At 40.5% G+C, this 20,291-nt stretch overlaps 1 long non-coding RNA gene across 8 annotated transcripts in view; it reads right to left on the bottom strand.

The window, feature by feature from the left end:
- LOC117879597 overlaps positions 1-17,869 on the bottom strand; it is a 31,274-nt gene extending 13,405 nt beyond the window's left edge. For 2 of the 8 annotated variants that reach the window (XR_004646324.1, XR_004646326.1), the window contains exons 1-3: positions 5,225-5,429; positions 2,825-3,042; positions 2,227-2,306 (exon numbers count right to left, since the gene is read on the bottom strand). This is a non-coding gene — a long non-coding RNA (uncharacterized LOC117879597). The other 6 variants (XR_004646327.1, XR_004646321.1, XR_004646323.1 and 3 more) reach the window with 6 other exon arrangements.
- Positions 17,870-20,291: the final 2,422 nt, after the last annotated feature.

Raw genomic sequence — 20,291 nt, 5'->3', positions numbered from 1 at the left:
TAACAGAAGCAGAAATATTATCAGAAAGTGCCGATAGTTGAGATAAGCTCATGGTGGGAAGCTTAGTAAGGATGGGTGAATAACTCAATATTTATATTCAGATGCTCTTTATTTTTGAGATTTATACTCAACTAAACCTGTTATCACCCTTCCCAGAATAGGACACAAGTCCATTTTCCCTCCATCAGCTCTGGCATTCATCTTATCTGGTGCTGTCTATGGTTGGGAGGTGCAATGGCCTTTGACAGTTTCCTTGTCCCTTCCCAATATTTTCAGATGATGGTTTGCCAGCCCGACTCCACCTCTTGGCCTTCTAAGGGTGGATCTGATGGAACAGATCCTTGCTGGGGGTCAGCCTGTTTTCTCAACACACCCTCCCAGCTAGCATGTAGGTTGTCTTCCTGTCTAATCTGCAGCAGCAGCAGAATTAAAATACTTCTGCTCCCACTTGATGACTTCCCATTTAACTGTGCGGCTGAGAGATGCCCTACTCTATACTTGGCTTCACCCACAAATCAGCAGCAGAGAAGTAGGGGGAGGTTTGATGGAGAGAGAAGGGAGTCGTGGAGTGGTGGGGGAGAGTAGCAGTGTGTCCTGGTAACCCCTTGCTTTTTGATGCTTCAGCCCATCTGTGGTTGAGAGGGTCTTGACAGGGAATTCAGTCCCCTCTCTGAGTCCTGGGAAAGGGAAGTCTCCAAATGCCGCCACTGGGGATTCTCTTCTTCACTCTCCCTTCTGAGACCAGAGAGAGAGGCTGAAATGGAGCAAAGGTGTTTCTCTCACCTCACCATGGAGGCCAGGGGAGATACATACATCAGTGTTCTTTATTTTGCGTCTCTCTGGTCAGGAGGAGGGCAAGTGCCCAACCAGCACTGCCCTGCCACAGCAGGGCCTGAAACATAAAGGATGGGCGAGGGAGCATTTGTGAGCTCAGCCCTTACCTTTGTATTGTTCAGAAAACTTCATATTCCTCCCATCTGTAGTAATTATCCACAACAAAAGCCAAATTTCAAACCGTCTGAAGTTTACCCAGTACTATTCCTATTAACCCTCCCATATTCTATAAGCTACATAGAGAAGTGAGCATGTTAGGCTATTAATACTACATCTGGGGACTGTGTTTTAAAAAATCCAGTTGGATTATATGGATGGTTAGTCAGGTACTCAGGAAACCGTGGTGTAATTTAATATATTTATGTCAATGCTTCTGAGGAATTTCAGACATGAGTTTATTCAAACATGGGTGTGCAATGCAATAAGATTTTCTTTGTAACAATTGACAAACACTGAGTTGCAAGTTTCAGTGGCAGACCATTTTTTCCCCTGCCAGAACATATTAACAAAGGACTTTTACCTTTTCCCACAGAATCCATATTAGCAATAGTAAGACCTCCCTCCCTCAAAGGATGTGTTTTGTACAGATGTGGAAAACTCCATGTGCAAAATGTCTTACTGGATAGATTTAAAAAAAACACACATCTGTACAAATTTCCTTTAAAAACCTATTTGTTTTTAATAGGTCCCCACATGTGAAATAGATGTCACGTTTCCCTTCAAACACAAAGTTGGCTCATCACAATTTTCTCCATTCCTTCTCATTGCAGATCAAATCATGAAGGCTCATGTTGTATCCAAGATAAATACAAATAACATGTACACCTCTTCCATGGTACTTTAAGGCTTTTTGGGTCTGGAAGCTATTAACAAGCCTCGTAGTAACAAATCCTTTTATGATGCATTTCTTGAAGGCTTGTCCTCACCAAGGAGTGGTGAATAGTTAATTTCTCTTCAATGCTTTACTTTGTGTAACTAAATAATTAATCACATTGATATTCTATCAATACATCTTTCTTTAATGATTAAACATGTGTTAATAATTCAAATATCTATGGGTGACCTCTCTGCACTCCTGTGATTTTTGAAAGCCCCAGTGCTCTTTGAAGGAAGTCTATCTTTATCATGTACAGCGCAAGTTAAAAGCTTTTAGTTCCTTTCTTTTATTTTTTTTCTCTCCCTCTCTCTCGTATTGGTATACTCTCTTCCAGGAGGCATCCCATTTGCCAGCAACAGCCCTGAGTTAGTTTTAAATGGAATATGAAGTTCAAGGGTTTTGAACCACTGATTCAATTACAATAAATAAATGCAAAGGAAGCAGACCTGGGATGATTGACAAATGCTGCACTGGTGTAAATGATTGACAAATGCTGCCCTGCTGTTTATACACACCTGGTTTATGGGGATTTTCTGGTGGTGGTGTGTTGAATAACAGAATCCAAAAACCTCAAACCTCAATTTTTACCCAATTCCTGTGTTACAGAAGCATGGAGTTAGAGTCTGGCAGAGGCTAATGGCACCGCTGATTATAAAAAAGATAATTGATTTTTTACATCTTAAAATTGATACTAAACTGTATTACATTCTCTTCCATAAGGTTCTCACATGCACTGCCTGTGTCAATAACAACATTACTTTCTAGCAAGATGGCTACCTCCAGCATTAGGCTCAGAAATCCCAATTATCCATAAGTATGGACCCCCATCATTAGTATCTAAGCAACTCACCATCATTAATTAATCTATCCTCCCAGCACTCCTCTGAGCTAATAATACCTCCCTCTGAGATAATCACTATTTTACAAATGGGGGCACTGAAGTGATGTGCCCAAAATCATGTAGAAAGTTTATGGCAGAGCCTGAAAGATGGAACCTGGATATCCTGAATACCAGTCTACTGCTTAACCATGAGACCATTCTTCCTCTTTAATTTGAATGCAAAGCTTTACGATAAAATTCATCGTTTAGTCATAATGAGAAGTGTTTCTTACCCTGTGAACTTTCATACATACTCCTGGGGTGGTTTTCCTTGAAGTGCCTGTCAGAGGTCTTGCCGATTTCACTTTGCTGATCCACTCGCATTTGGAACAGAAAATCAGGTTTATTAGGAAAGTGGGGCACAAAGGGTGGATTGGAATTCTGGGAGTGTGGCTATGGCATGTGTGTCTTGAGAGTAGAGCACCTCCACTACTTCTTCCCTCTTAACTCCCTGGACAAAACAAAAGCAGAAACTGTTTTAACATGCACACAAATGATTTGGAAGTGATCTGAAATTGCCTCATTTATATTACTGGAGATACCTCACTAAAAGAAAGGAAACTGCATGTTTAACTAACACATTGAGTTATCACATAATCAATCATAGTGAACCTGTCACCTGATCACTTCCCCCCCGAATTTGTTTAGTTATTATATTATTTATCTGGAATTATTTCTTATTAAAAAGAGAGGGTGGGGGGAAGCTGTAAACTATTAAGTGAAATGAAAACTTTTAGTTAACTGCTTGTGGATATGCTGCAGTCTAAAGAAGCAGCATACAGGATTTTCAGGCTTGTAAAGGGATGGATTACATCTACTACTGTATCATCTAATTCTGGAAAGAGTTGGTCATTTAACTCAGTTATTTGGACTCCAGTTCAAGAAAACATCCCTATTCAGGAACGCACTTAAGCATGCATTTAATTCATGTGCTTTACTCACATTGTTAGTCAATGGGACTTAAGCAGATCCTTAAATTTAAGTACATGCATAAATGCTTTTTTAAATAGTGATGCACTCCGGCCCTGTCAGGACTGAGATCCCCACTTTGAACTTTAGGGTACAAATGTAGGNGAGGGATTTATAGTACTGTACACAGGACAGCTATTACCCTTCCCTTTATAGTTATGACAGGCCCATTAATCAGGGCCTCAGTCTTCAGTGAAGTTAGAAGTATGCACACAGGGCAACCAGGAGGATTCAGCAATAGCTGGCACATCTGAAAATGCTTTAACTAGAATCAGCATGCTTTGCTGTTGGGGACATACTCCATCCAAATCAGAAAAGGAGTTTAAAATAGAAGGTCAGTGTCAGGTTGAGAAAATATACTTGACAGGCAGCCAACCTAATCGCAAAAGAAATTCAGGATGAACAAACACATACACAAAACCCCATATGTTTCTGTGTTGTTTTCTCAGAGTGAATCACACCTGCTAGTTCAAAATGATAACCACTCAATCAGCTGTCAGTCAGCTCGTCACTTCTCAGTAACAGAAACCATTCTTAGAGGGGTGTTTTTTAAAATACCAGCAGAGAAAGATGGAACCTTTGTACAATAATGTATTATGAGTAAGGATGGGAATTACCCACAACAAGTCGGGGGAGGGATAGCTCAGTGGTTTGAGCATTGGCCTGCTAAACCCAGGGTTGTGAGTTCAATCCTTGAGGGGGCCACTTAGGGATCTGGGGCAAAATCAGTACTTGGTCCTGCTAGTGAAGGCAGGGGGCTAGACTTGATGACCTTTCAAGGTCCCTTCCAGGTCTAGGAGATCGGATATCTCCATTAACTTAATTTAAAAGACATGGAGACAAAACTTAGGCCCAAACCTTGAGGTTTCTCCATGTGGAACTAATGTTAAAGTTAAAGCTGTCCCATACCTTGAAGGATTGCAAGAATGGGAATCTACTTTTGAGAGGAGGGGTATGTATGTGAATCTTGCATTGAAACATTACCTGATGCTAAACAGGAATTAATTTTTTTAAACTGAATTTTGAATTTTATTCTGGCTTCGTAAGAAGACTTGGGACAGTTTGCCACTGGGTAGATCTTCTGGGTGGAACCCTTTGTAAATCGGAAGCAATACATACGACTCTTTGTATCATTTTGTACTTTGCCTTAACTAGATTGAGTTAAAATGAACCCAAAACTTAAAGATCCCCAAAACCAAAGGAGTCAAAATCCGTGTGTTCACAGCCTTAATAAATATAAATGTGTTGCCTCATAAACCTGTCTTTGCCATGGGTCTCTCTCTCTCTTTGCTTTTTCATGAGATAGGGCTGACCTGACTTAGGTGCTTATCTCCAGGAAAGGGTTCATGGACTATGCTGGAAGGCCACTCAAAAGTCACAGCTGGTGTAGAATGCAGCCAGCCCCCTGCTTGATGGCTGTAGTCTCAGGAATCATAGAACAATGCTGCTCCCAAGATCACATTGACTTCCTGTCTGAGTGCAAATCAAGGTGTTAACATTGAACCAAAATGCTCCATATTGTTTGGGTCCAGGTTATCTGAAGGACCACCTCCCACCCCAAGTTCTGCCATTATAGCAGAGGACAGCTGAAGCACTTGCGAATACCTGCTAGATTTGAATGTCTGGGGGCTATGATCAGACTATTCTCAGTGAAGGTGCCTTACCTGTGCAATTTGCTTCTCTCATTGGTCTGCCAGATGAATGGCTGACCTCTCCTCTCGGCCAACTTTTACCAGGAGAGCAGGAGGATGAGTGAGGTGGGGCTCATTTTTGCTGCGGGTTAAATAAATTTGATTTCTCAAAGAGTTGCTTTTAGTCTTTACACTGCAAGCTTTAAAATGGGCACATTGTAACTTGAAAAATACATAAATAAATCTAATCATAAGGAAGACTTTCCCCAAGGTACCTGTGAAATGTTCACCTTCATTGTCAAACATCCTAACTGCTCTTTTCAGTGGTATATTGGAATGTCATATTCTGCTATAAAAGCCATAAGTTAATCCTTCCTTTATCCTTTGTCAATATATAAATATTTAATATCCTTAAACTTTTTATTGCCAAAGAGGTTTCCAGAAAGATGGCCTGAATGAATTGGCAGTTTATACAGTTCATACCCTCTTCAATCACACGGATATAACTCCAGTCCCTCACAATGTCTCAGTGGCCTGTATGTGAAATGGGTTCAGTGCTCTAAATCCAGTTCATTGCCAACACCGCAATTGGCACCAGTCTGATTGCTATGTAACATGCCCCTTCACTAAGCTCCAGGTCAGCTTCCATAGTTCTTCCTAACACATTTGGCATTTCTAGCACACAAATGGAGGAGGAGCAGAGATCTCACCTGCTGGATCTATATAACACAGAAAGAATCTTTATCTTGGCTAGTAATAAAGATTTAAAACTCAGTGAGCAGAAATTCTTGATATTCCCTGATCTATACTTCTTAGGTTTTCTACAGTGCTCACCATTATATTATCTAAGTGCTAAAGAGTACAGCTGACTAAAACATTTCAAATGGAAAATTTCTGTCTAATCAAAATTGAATTTTGGGGGGAAATGTTGATTTTTCAATTAAATTTTGTTTCTTTTTCTTTTGTACAGAAACATTTTAAACAAAATGTTTTGTTTTGAATCAACATTTATCATTGAAACTTTGTTTCCAATTGACATCAACATTTTGATACCTTGCAATGTCGCAAATGTTGACATTCAGAAACAAAATTGTTTGTTTTGATTGGAAAGAACAAAATTTCCCATTTTGACATTTCTGAATCAAAATGTTCTGGAACTTTTTATGATATACACACAAAGCTATTTTGACTTTTCATCACATTTTGGGACAAATACATTATATCCAAATTCGTGTTATATCGGGTCGCGTTATAGCAAGGTGTATTGGAATTTCCTAAAGGATGGAAATTCCATTTTCCAAACAGCTCCACTGGACAGGTACATTAAATTTGCATAGCAGTGTCCATAAAGTAGAGATTCTGGAACAGCTTTCCAATAGGAGTAGCTAACAATCTAACTAGTTTTTAAGATGGACCTTGATAAATTTATGAATAGGATTATATAGTGTGGTTTTCTGCAATAGCAGGGGACTTGACTCAAAGACCCAGGAGGTTTCTTCCAGTCCTGTGTTTCTATAAAGGATTCTGCTCTTTGCCCTGCTTAGGTTCCAGGAAATTCTGATGAGACCCCAGGCACTGGCAATGAGAGATTCATTCTGTCAGTTGGGGCTAACTTTTGTGGTCAAAAAAAGTAAGGTCATCTGTCCAAAGTCCTACTAACCAAAGAAAAATCTATTTGTTTTAGGATTCCAAGCCCTCAAAAACCTCTAGTCCAAATATTGTAAATAAAAGAGAAAAACTAAACCACTATGAAATAGAATCTGATTGGAGAAAGTGGGTTGACCAGTAAAGATTGTGGGCAGGGATTTCTTTTTACAGACCTATTTCTCGGGTTTTCTTCTCTTCCCTTTGCTGTATTTAAATAGTGTTCAGCCGAACAACTCTATAAAAGTAATTAAAGCAACTCTGTCCAGTAAAGGCACTCGTAAGTTGTGTGTTGTCTTTTTCTTATGACAATGAGGTTGTGGACCTTTGAACATTTGCTTAAGTATGTGTTTTGATCTGTGTGTCAAATTTGAGCATTGTATACACGTACACATGTACATGTATAGGTGTATATGATCTGCCAGCACTTCTCAGACTCTGAATCTCATCCTTCAGAAGCCTATTTTTGTAAGAGTTCTGTTCCCCAGGCACAAGGACATTCCAAGTAGGGCGGTGTGAAAACAAAGCTCAAGAATTTGGGCCAGTTCAGGCTAAGACTCACCCCCTCTACCACCAGACTTTCTCCTCTCCAACAGGCTTGACCCCACAAACTGGGCCAGATTCTCAGCAAGTGAAAACCAGCATAGCTCCACTGACTTCAGTGGAACTACTCTGATTTGTACCAGTTCAGGATTGGCCCAGTATTATTGTTTAGATGTCTTCTGGGGAGGCTCGGGGGACTTGCCAGACCAACATCTTTAGAGACAGCTGATTGGCCCCTCTACTTACATTTTTAGTGATGGAGGCAAATGAATCCACTGCACCCTCCTTCAAATACTGTAAATTTCCTCTGAGAAGTAGATTGTCAACCCTCCCTCATGCCAGCTCAACAGCTTTTGGAGCTGGCAATGTTGCTCCAGGCTTCCTACTCCCTCTATTGTACAGCAGTATTGGTTAAGCTGTTCTCCAGACAGGGAGGAACTACACTACATCTTGATGTTAACATTACAGGCCAAGTATTTCACATTTTATATGAAAGCAAAAACCTGAGGCCAAACTAAAGCCGCTTTCTTTTGGAAACGTTGCCTGTTTTGCAGCAATACTGTATTTGCCTTTATGTTCTTTAGTTTTGTATGTTTTGCAGTCAAACTGAGATTTGCTGTAACCACAGTTCTCCATCTTTAAGTTCAAGCTTCCTTGAGCACACAGTAGGAGTGTGCTGTATTCAAGGACATTCAAATGCAACCTACTTGTCAAATTTTTCAGACCAAAAGATATTGACATCTATATGTTTGCATGATGTATATGACTCTTAGTAAGGTTTGATCTATGCTGGCTGTTCAGGGACCTTTTCAAAGAACTTAATCAGCTCATAAAGTTTTACTGTGAATTTGATATTTTTCCTCAGTGCAGCTTTTTGCTAACTATGGCCTCAAAAATAGAGAGAGAGAGAGAGAGAGAGAGTGTGTGTGTGTGTGTGTGAGAGAGAGAAATAGTAGTATGCAAGTGTGTCACATAGACAGCAAACAGTCCTGTCTATAATGTTCAGGCCTTTGGTCAGAGTACCTGACTTGCCAGGTTTGAGGGCTCAGGTTTGAGTCCCTGACTCCTCAAGGCCCTTTCCCAGCCTTCAGAACCAATGAAATGGATCTCTGGTTTCTTGTGGCAGCACCACCAGTAGTTGCTGCAGGTTTGTTATGGCCTGAGGTACTACAGCAATAATCCATGTGTGGGATATATTGCAACATTGTCAGCACCTGGTGAATGACTCAGAAGGGAGTCAGATGATGAGGTTTTGGGGGCAGGGAGAGCTAGGAAATAGGAACAGCAGAGAAGTGCCCTACTGCAGTGTAGCTGGACCCCTCACAAATCCCTTGTTTATTGTGCAGCCCAGTTAGTGCCTTTATAATATGCTTGAAGTCAGGGAACTACACTGATTTATACCAACTGAATGCCTGATCCTTTATCTTTTACCTATATGCGGGCTAAGGCATTCCTATATTTGTCTGTGCAAAAAAGGAAGACGGAGGAAGCTCAAAGAGTCTCAGAAAGGTTCAAGAAAAAGAAAGACTGAATTAGAAGGAAGCAAACTTCATTTGAACTATGCTGACTTGCATCAACTGAGGATCTGGCCCAGAGATTCTAATAGGACATTCTTTTGTGTTCTGTGGATAGCTTTAGCAAATGGCTGTGTCAAATCTATTTACCCTGATACATTCCTTACTTTAGAAGAACAAGCTCCTCTTTATTCCCTACCAAATCCAAGGAGAAACTAATTTCAACTACCTTAGTCAAAAATCACATTAGCCCTTATTTCACCAGGTTTAAAAATACAATAGAACCTCAGAGTTATGAACACCAGAGTTACAAACTGACCAGTCAACTTCACACCTGATTTGGAACTGGAAGTATGCAATCAGGCTGCAGAGACCAAAAAAAGAAAAAAAAAGGAACTACTGTACAGTACAGCAATGTTAAACATAAACTACTAAAAAACAGGGACAGTTTTAAAAAGATTTGACAAGGTAAGGAAACTGTTTCTGTGCTTGCCTCGTTTAAATTAAGATGGTTGAAGCAGAGCTATATTAAGTCAATGTTCAGTTGTAAACTTTTGAAAGAACCATAACTTTTTGTTTAGCATTACAAACATTTCAGGACTATGAACAACCTCCATTCCCGAGGTGTACTCTGAAATTCTACTATATGCTCCTAGAGGATAAAGACCAGGTTACAGGTGAAAAAATGGTGAAGAATGATTCAAATTATAAATATTCTTGGAGATTCTTGCTTTTCAGCATCATACCCATCTGGCACAAGATAGACTGAAGCATTTCTATGTATTTAAGATATTCCTGTGAGTAGGTAATGCAGTAAAGTCAAGCTTAATCCTAACTCAATTACAGGGGGAGATTGAAAGGTGATACGTTCATTATTTATTTTAATAAGATTAATTGTACAAAGTCTTGGGGAAGCTAAGTTAAAGGGGCACTGTTCCCTGATTGGATTCTGAAATGAGCAAGCAGAATTTTAAATTTGACTATGATTCATATTATTAATTAGTTATATTGAGGTAACACCCCAAAACCCCCAATCAGGATTCGACCCTATTGTGCTGAGCACTCTACAAATAATGTCTTGGCCAGGAAGATTTTACTATTGAAATTCTCTTCCTAAATAATATTCTGGTTTTGTAGAAATGCTATACATTTTAGAAAGGAAAAAAAAGTTTCTTCTCTTCTTTAATAAATGTTTGTTTATTTTTTCTTATTAAGAAGGAGTTTGCTAGAATCTAGATAGTAGGTGTAATTTGGTTCTGTGGGGATTTTTATTCCTGGTTCTATCTATCCATGCATTTTTCATGTGCCCATTACTTAGGTGCCATAAGCACAAATTAAAAACAGCATAATTTCTGTCAGAGAGGGCCATACTTCTGCTTTCATCCATTATTTATGCTGCTTCCTTAAGTGGTGTTGTTCTTGCTTGTTTTTTTTTCAAATAGAGATTACCAGTTATTCTCCACCCATCATTATTGAGGGACGCATTGAATCCTAAAGGTAGCAAGACTCATGCTCATCTCCTCTGGATAATTCCACAGCCAAAAGCCTGCTGCAATGACCAGTCCGAGTCAGCCACAACATCCAAGTCAGCCTCAACTTTTATTGTGGATCATTGACAGAGAGGCAGACTCTGACGTAGACAGAGCAATCCCTCATACATGGACATGGAAATGAATCCAGAATTGTCTCAGGTGTTCTCCCCAGTCCTTTTGGCCTAGTAAGTGGGACCCAGCAGGTTGTACCAGTAGCCTTTTCAGTCAATCCCAGGTAGACTGTATCCATTAGGAGGAGGTGGGAGAATAGGTAACCACAGAAAGGTCCACAGGTTGCCTTCTAGTCAGCTGAAGATAGAAAAAGTAATTTCTGGCTCTCTCTAACCAATAACAGCAAAGTTCCATGTCAATGTGCCAGCATTGACTTATTTTAAGGCTTTCAGGACTAACTTGCTGCATGACTGAACCATGCCTGCGGGAGGTCCGCTGGTAACGCGGATTCAGCGGCATGCCTGTGGGAGGTCCGCCGGTCCCGTGCCTTCAGCGTATCTGCCGCCGAATTGCCGCCAAAACAGCGGGATCAGCGGACCTCCTGTAGGCATGGCGCCAAAGGCAGCCTGACTGCTGCCCTCACGGCGACTGGCACGCCGCTCCCCGCGGCTTGCTGCCCCAGGCACGCGCTTGGTGCGCTGGTGCCTGGAGTTGCCCCTGGTAGTATACAGCAGGAGGTATTTGCTTCTAAGACTGACTGAAGGCAGTAAATCATCCTATGTCAGTGCTGGCTTCTTAGGCTTTCTTGTTCAGTGTGCAGCAATGAACTTTATTAACAATAAATGTGAGGAACAATTTATTTATTTCATTATTTAAATTTAAACAATAGTAAAAAAAAAATAACCTAACACCAATACAAAAACCTCTGTGTACTCTGACAATTCATCTCGCTACAACATAATCATAGAATCATAGCACTGGAAGGGACCTTGAGAGGTCATCTAGTCCAGTCCCCTGCACTCAGGCAGGACGAAGTATTATCTAGACCAGTGGTTCCCAAACTTTAACAACCTGTGAACCCCTTTCACTAAAATGTCAAATCTCATGAACTCCCTCCTAAAAACGAATATTTCCAGGGATTTTCTCCTTTACCTGAGTATAAATTATAAAAAGTAGTGATCTTGGAAATATAAGCATGTCATAAAACACATTTTATTTCACACTATTTATTATTAATTATTATTTATCATTACAGTATTTTTATTACATTATGAAAACAGCAACACTCTTCCAAGATCTCACTTTCGTAGCTTGTATCACTTTGAATAAGCCTGTTATAAGACAAGGCTCCTATGTTTCATCAAGGAGTATCAGATGTGAAACAGCATAAAGGTATTTAAGAAGCCAGCTCAGAGTTCCTCCTACACAAGCATTCAGGTCTTGAGCAGTCCAGGCAAACAACGTATGTTACAACAAAGCTTAAACTTATTCTTCATAATAATTTTAAAAACAATACTAGCTGCCTATTTATTTTAAAAACAGCAAAAAATATCCACCTCCCTTTCCATTTCTTATAAGGAGTTTTGAAGTTTAAATCTCCTCAGTGTGATAGATATGCTTGCTTTGATCTGCTTAGCTCTTGGAAGTCCAGAGGCGCCGTTGCCCCGTGCTGCCCGGGGTCCCTATGGACAGCTCTGTCCGCTATTAGGGAATTTTTTCCCAAGAACCCCCTGTAACACTTTGTGAACCCCAGTTTGGGAACCACTGATCTAGACCATCCCTGACAGGTGTTTGTTCAACCTGCTCTTAAAAATCCCCAATGATGGAGATTCCATAACCTTCCTAGGCAATTTATTCCAGTGCTTAACTACCCTGACAGAAAGGTTTTTGTAATGTCCAACCTAAACCGCCCTTGCTGCAATTTAAGACCATTGCTTTTTGTTCTATCCTCAGAGGTTAAGGAGAACAATTTTTCTCTCTCCTCCTTATAACAACCTTTTATGTACTTGAAAACTTATGTCCCCTCTCAGTCTTCTCTCCTCCAGACTAAGCAAACCCACGTTTTTAAATCTTCCATCAGAGGTCATGTTTTCTAGACCTTTAATCATTTTTGTTGCTCTTCTCTGGACTTTTTCCAATTTGCCCACATGTGGAAATGTGGCACCCAGAACTGGACATAATACTCCAGTTGAGACTTAATCAGCACAGAGTAGATCAGAAGCATTACTCTACTGCTAACATATAAAGACCACCAGCATTAAAAAAACATATACGAATAACAGATTAATGCTCCAGTTGGGCTGAATTTAACAATTAAACTGACACATGAACTCATCCAAGCTTGTAAATCAAAGCAATTAAAAAGTTCCTTCCACCCCTTGGCCTCAGGAAACATCCCCAATATCCAAGGATTCAAAAATTATGAGTCAAGATGCCCAAAATCATGAGATGGGGGGGTGTTTATATGTCTTCTGGTACCATAACCTTTAGGATTCATGTTTTCAAGTTTTTATCTACAACAATGAGGACTAGAAACTTATTTCAAAACAAAAAGGAAAACGGAGATTCTTACATAACCACTTGAATCCAGGAACTGGGGCTTTAAGAAAAGCATCAAGTATTGCCAAACTCACAAAATCATCAGAGCTGACAACACTGCATTCCCTCAGCTTTCCTGCAACCCCTTATCAAATAGCAACACACAAGAGCATCCTGTAACGAATATCTACAGAAGTATCACTGATCTGTTACATATTCTAATATATTACTAACTCACTAGTGAGCCCAGGTTATAGGGGCTAACAGATGGTATAGTGTGTTACCAGGAGGAAGTATGTCAACAGGAGCTGGGGAGTGGTCTGTCTAACCGCAAGATTCATACATTGGTCTTGTCCCTAGACATAATAAGTTTGTCTTCAAGTGAGGCCTCTTCTGCAGTGGAATCTGGATTCATATAGCATAGCCACTTCACTTCCCTTTCCCACTCTGGGCTTATGCTATAATGAATAATTCCTTGAAATGAGATGAGCCAACACTGGATCAGGGCGTTCATTCAGACAGATTTTGATGATTCCAGCAAGTACCAGGGTCTAATTTGAGGCCCATTCATGGAGCCTGGCGGTTTTAATCAACAGCTGCCTGCATTGATCAGCACAGTCCTCAGTGCCAATCTGTTGCCCCAACCTTTGAATGGACCTTGTCAGAAGCAGCAGCAAAAATCTCAAGTGCTGGAGACGGGACACTATATGGGGAGGACTCTGAGTTACTACAGAGAATTCTTTCCCACTACCTGGCAGGTCTTGCCCACATGCTCAGGGTCTAACCGATTCCTATATGTGGGGTCTGGAAGGAATTTTCCCCAGGTCAAATTGGCAGAGACCCTGGGGTTTTTTCACCTTCCTCTGCAGCATGAGGCATGGGTCACCTGCAGGTTTAAACTAGTATAAATGGTGAATTCTCTGTAACTTGAAGTCTTCTGATTTGAGGACTTCAGTAACTCAGCCAGAGGTTAGGGGTCTATTTCAGGAGTGGGTGAAGTTCTGTGGCCTGCAACGTGCAGGAGGTCCGACTAGATGATCATCATGGTCCCTTCTGACCTTAAAGTCTATGAGAAGGGATCTGAGGGACTGTTAATAAATTCCTCCCAAGAGGGGCTTACCTGGATGCTGGCCTCTGCTTGTTTTGGCTCTCACAACCAGGACTGAGGTGGTCAGCGAGTTCCTGCACCTTGACATTTTCCCCCCAGTCTGCTGGATCCCAAAAGTGCCACCAGCCTTTTCAAGCCTGTTTGCCATGATATTAGTATACTAGAAAACACATTAATAAGCATGGTCTGTGAAGGGCACAAGAGGTGCATGATGGAATGCATCTTTTTAAAATATTTTTCTCTCTCCCCTTCTATTTCTAAGAATTATCCTTTGACTAGGAGGGGCACTCACTGTCTTGAATAGTGAACAATGCTATGCATTTCCACTACCACCCCTTTTTCTCTTTTACTTTTAGGGGCTCACAGGGCTATGATAGGAATCAATACTGTAAAACAGCGGAGCTCTATCAGAGGAATGGTGTTTAAACTGAAGTAAGAAAACAATGCTACACAGACAATGAGGCTCAGATTCTCTAGAGTCATCATTCCCTTCCCCTGTCCCCTTCTTTTCCTGCAGGCTAGAAAAGCTATATCTGCAGATAGAGCAGCAGGTAAAGGCAGCACAGAGGTGAAATAGCTGCTGGCAGAGCTGGAGAGCACTGCCACCAAGTGATAAACTCATCTAAGCAACAAATTGTGAACTAAAAAACAGGCCATCATAGATGCTTGCCCTTCTTTTTCTCACTTTAATACAACTACCAATCGCTCCCTGGAAAAGTGTATTAACTTTGAAACTTTTTTGGCAATTTCATCTATAATTTTAATCTGATTTCCCCTTTGTCTTTCTAAATTAAGGTCCTACCTCCAGTATGCCTTTCCTCTCATTCTCTTTCTTTTTGAGCATCAGCATTTAACAAACAAGTGTATAGCACAATGGAGCTGTTAAAATCACTGTATTTTCAGTACCAGGTTAAGTCTGCATTTTGATGATAGTGTTGTGAAGCAGTATAGAAAGAACAAAGCTAAGGAACCTCACTGAAAGGCAGGGAGAAGAGAATTGATACGGAGAGTACATTTTTCAAACTTGGGCATCTAAGGTAGATCATGATCTAATAATAGAATATATGGTTAGAAGTCGGGGATATGGGGTTAAGTAGCTGACTCTGGCATGACTTTGTGTGATCTTGGACCAATCAGGTAACCTCTTTGTGTCTCAGTTTCCTCATCTGCAAAAGGGAATAATACTGCTTCTTATCTCATATGGATAAGTCATGAGGCAAGGTTTGTGAATTACTTTAGGATGCTCTGATGAAAGATGTTAAGTGCAAGACAAATGGGAATAAAATACTGTCCAATTTAGGGGTAAAAAGCTAATTCAACTAATCAATTTTCCTCTCCTCTTTGCATTATGTAAAAGTACATAAATATGTGCATTTGGTATTAAAATATTGATGCTGATTCTGGGGTTTGAATTCCTTTTTAAATTCAAAACCGTGAAGGGAAAATCCCCCATAAATCTCAAATAAGCAATTATCTGTGATGCAGCTGCTAGATTTCAGGACCAGGAAACATACAGAAGTTGCAACTTTGCTCAGCTCCACCCTGTTCTCAGAGAAACCATTCAGGTCCCCAATTCAGTGGCCCAAACAGCAGCAAAACCCCACTCAGAGCCTCCAAGAAACAATATACTGTGGAAGGCTCAATGACCAGTTCCTTCCTGGAACCATTTTACAAGAGAGTCAAATGTTAAGGAAATAAAACATGAAATGTCAAATGGCATTGGCAGATAACACAATTTACTCCAATCAAATGGAAAATGCAACAGCTTCAAAAATACAGAGTCTATAGGATATTTACAATGCAAGGCCATTTGTATTGTGGTACTTGACTGAATACAGTAGCAGTGCTCACTTACCCTTGTGTAATAAATTTATTTGCATCAATGCTTTAAGCAATAGTCACGTTACACCATTTATATAACTCAGCATAATATTTTTGCAAATAATGCTTCCTGACTTTCTTCCATTCTCCCCTCCTCTTACCCTGCCAGCACTACTACCACAGAGAGAGAGAGAGAGAGAGTTTAGCAATGAATCACTAGTTTGTGTGTAGGAAGTGGGTTGGCCTTGTTTTTATTGAAATTAAGTGTATCAATACTAAGACCTTGACAAAATATGCCTTTATGACACAGTTTCAGGACTGAAAACTCAGCTAAATGGCAATCTAGAGTTAAGAAGGAAGCCAGGTCGCTTGGGACATTTAAAATTAGACCAGAAAAACCACTAGTAAATGTGCAGTAGGGACTAATCATGCATTGATAGAGATGGACTAAGATGACCCACTGTAATAGATCTATGGTTATTTAACAGCCAGAAAATTTCATCCCAAAAATGGACCAGAGAATTTCCGTGTTTCAAAGATTCACAACAGTACTAAAAGCAGCTCTTCTGCATAATAATAGGGGAAAGCACAACAGGGTGAGTTAAGGATAGAGTGCTGGTTTCACAATTTAATTTCCTGGCTTTTGGCAGCTTGTGTCACAACTTGAACATTCTTAACAGTGAAGGCAATTTTGTTGACTGAAATTTTTATCTGTTTTCTTTTTGCATTTTTTTTCTAATGGGGGAAAAATCATAACAGGTTATTAAATCCTGAGGGGTTGATGCAGTTTGAGATTAGGCATTTTGAAAACACAGTATTTGTGGAAGTAAATACACATTTAGGTGTGTGCTATACATGCTTGTAACACATTATTTACTCTAGCAATCATACATTTTAAACAAAAGAACAATCTTCATGGAGGCTTAGTACAAGACATGATTTATTTATCCTAGAGATTGGAAGAGCTCTCTCAGGGAAATGTGTATTTAGACATTTCTAAAAAGCATCTTATTTACTCAGTTAAATACATTAATTCTGGTGATTATGTAATTCACCTGACAGATTGCAAGGCCTCCTCTGGAACTGTTAGATTCTGATAAGCAAATGTGTATTTCATGTATACTTATTTAGGAGATATTACCATATTTATACAATATCTTGTAATAGCTCCAAAATTATGTTTAACCACTGCCACTTCACCCCACCCCCAAATCCCTACAAAAAAAATCAAACACACAAAAACATTCATCCTTTTATATACACGATAGTGTATTTAACTATGTAATTGCTATGCCTTTGTTTTTTGGGCATTGTATTGTGATGTTCACTAATCACTCCAAGACAAGGAGTCTGACAAGGTCTGCTTCTTTCTGTTCTAACTGATCAGCATTGCTTAACATGAGGTTCTGAGTAACATAACGGGTTCAAGATGGTTCTTGCCAGAGCCTGTTAAAGGTAAGTTTCCCCACACGGCACTTTTAAATCTCAAAGAATTCTTCTGTCTTCAGAGACAGGCAGCCATTTTGTGTTCAGTTCGGAGCAGACTGTTACAGAGGAGACTCGTACACAGAATATGTGTTGCCTAAAAGATTTAATTATGTTCTTTCTTGGTTAGGTCATTCTGAGTGCAAGATGTTGAGTGAAAGTACACCTCTGCCCCAATAGAACGCTGTCCTCGGGAGCCAAAAAATCTTACCGTGTTATAGGTGAAACCACGTTATATCAAACTTGCTTTGATCCACCGGAGTGCACAGTCCCGCCCCCCCGGAGCACTGCTTTACCACATTATATCCAAATTCATGTTATATCGGGTCACGTTATATCGGGGTAGAGGTGTAAATGGTTGCTATTTATGTACAGAAAATCATTAAACACATACCATCTGCTAAAGGCAGTGCTGCCTACAGAGGAAGGAGGGTAACTCAGGTTGCCTGCCTAAAGATGGTTCAGAAAAATTAATTCAAACCTGTTCATTAGGAAGAAGGGGAAGTCAATGCCTTTACTTGGCACTTCCAAGTGAATTTTGCTTTAAAAAAAAAAAGTTGTATTACTTTAATTTACCCCGTTTCAAATGATTATTGTATATTGCTCAGCACTGTACAAAGCACAACGTATTTTCCCTGCCCCATAAAACTTACTGAATAATTGCATTGTGAAAACCAAAGGAATGGATAACCTAGACAATTTTCCCCCTATATTACTATTATATAGATCTGCTGCTTATGCAAGACAACTGACGGGCATCAAGAAATTAATTATATCCCCATCCCCTATATTTAATGTTCTATATCATGCATAAATCTTGTCTTTGTTTGCAAAACAAGCTAAATCTTCTGCTGGAGTAAATTTTAGCATTAGGAACGTCATCTAATTTGTCTCAGTTCCCTTGAATCAGATGGAAATACTATTGAGTGGGAAGAGAAGGTTCGTATAAGCAGCTCTTCACTAGATAACAGCCAGTGGTCTTGGAATTAACAGTTACTGCAGCCAGTGCCAAAGTGACTGCTGACGGCTCAGCTAGGTATAGAGCCCATAATATGCATGTTCCCAGGGGATTTATACAGAGCTTGCCTGTTGAATCAGGCCATATTTGTGAAATATTTTGGTAGGCAATGACTCACTGGAAGTTTGCTTAAAGGAATAATGGCTACACTATAACATACTTGGGCCAGTAAACCATTATGATCTAATACAAGTCAGCAGAAACAGCTCATATTACATGTGATTACATATATTTGATGCTTATGATGTAGTTCTAGATGGGAGCAATAGGAGGAGTCAGAGGATTGTGAGGAGAGAAAATAGAAAACAAAAGAGAAACAGGAAGTTAGCAGAGGAAGGGATGCAGAGGTGCTGGAAGAATTTGTATAGTGGGGGTGCTGAGAGCCATTGAACCAAACTGTAAACCCTGTATATGATGGGAACCACTTCAAGCATTCCTAGTTTCAGCACCTATGAAGGGATGTACTGTAAATACAAGTGATTAAATGGTGGGTAAAACCCCTCCAACCAGAGAGAGACCCTCATTTGGGTTGCAAACCAGAAACACTGCTTCAAAGAGAACTCTTTCAATCATTAGTGAAATAGCAGGAATTGGATAGGAAAAGCCAACTCACCTGACTGAACTAAGGAAACCTGAAATAAAAGCTGGAAAGTATCACATTTATTGTGGCATGAACATGCTTTGTGATCACATTAACTCAGCAGAAATACTCTGCAGGAGGCCCTCTATAAGCATCCCGCCCCCTTTGAGTTCAGATTCAAGCCATCAGCAAAGTCACCTCCTTCCATGGACATCTCTCTTCCCCCTTCTCTGCTCCCATTTTATTCTGAATCCACTTACCCCCAATATTTGTAATCCCCTTGTTGAACCAGTCTAGAGGAACGTCCCCCTACCTGCATCCATCATCGGGGTTTGTGATTAGCCCCTTAAAAAAAGGTAAACCAAAAAGGATGTGTGGGTGTAAACAACCAAGGTATTTATTAAACCATCAACAGTTCTAAACAAGGTAAACCAGAGGTAAACCCAACTAATAGGAACACAGATAAAGCAAGGACCCCCACAACAGGTGATATAAGATAAGTAAAGGACCAGCAGTATGCTGACTGTGACTGAGGATAAGTTCCCTCCCCTAGGACGGGACCCAGGTAAGAAGATGGAGGATTAATGGACCACTAACATGTCCTGCAGTTCTGAGGATCCTCGCAATGACAGGAGAGCTCCGGACTCCATCCAGGTAAGTGGGACCCACAGGTAAGGAGTGGACCTCAGGATCAGGCGATGATAGCTCTGCTCCAGTGATGACTTGGCTTGTACTCTCCCTGTGACGTCGTGGGACGGTGTTTGTCCTCAGTGAAAGAGTGGCAGCTGGTGTGACACACTCTCTATATGCAAGTGAGAATTACCCTCCCGCGACCAGATGGAAGAGCGCACTGCTCAGTGTACTCCTCTGAGGCAATCTAGAGAGCTGAGGTGTCTGCTGTGCTTTCCAACAGTTGCAGCAGCAGCAGCACCTTCAGACTCTGCCCACTCAGAAGGGCAGCTCCTTCCTTCTGATGTGCTAGCCTTATATGCCCTGCTGTTACTGGGCAGATTACAGGTCACATAGTTTGCTTGGTTTCCCACCTTTCAGTAGAAAGGGCCGGAAACTACACCTGAGGAGGGGAAGAAGGGCAGCCAAGATTGATCCCTAGTTGTTGTTTGGGCATTCCAAGATGGCGCGGCGCACCTATGATGTTAAGCACCAACATTTTTCCCCTACACCCTTTTCAAATATTTCAGTATCGTAGGTGGGCTTCTAAAACCCCAGATTTGCCACTATCCCACAGGTAATAAAAAGGGCAATTTAGAAAAGAGAAGAGCTCCATGCACTGAATTACATTTCCCAGGAGCCATACTTTGCCCTTACAGTACATAGTACTTGTCATTCAAGGAATTCTGAGCCTTT

Source organism: Trachemys scripta, chromosome 6, assembly GCF_013100865.1.
Source record: "Trachemys scripta elegans isolate TJP31775 chromosome 6, CAS_Tse_1.0, whole genome shotgun sequence".
NCBI classification, from domain to species: Eukaryota; Metazoa; Chordata; order Testudines; family Emydidae; genus Trachemys; species Trachemys scripta.
Note: the sequence above shows the minus strand (reverse complement) of the source record. Positions and strands in the feature narration are given on the sequence as shown.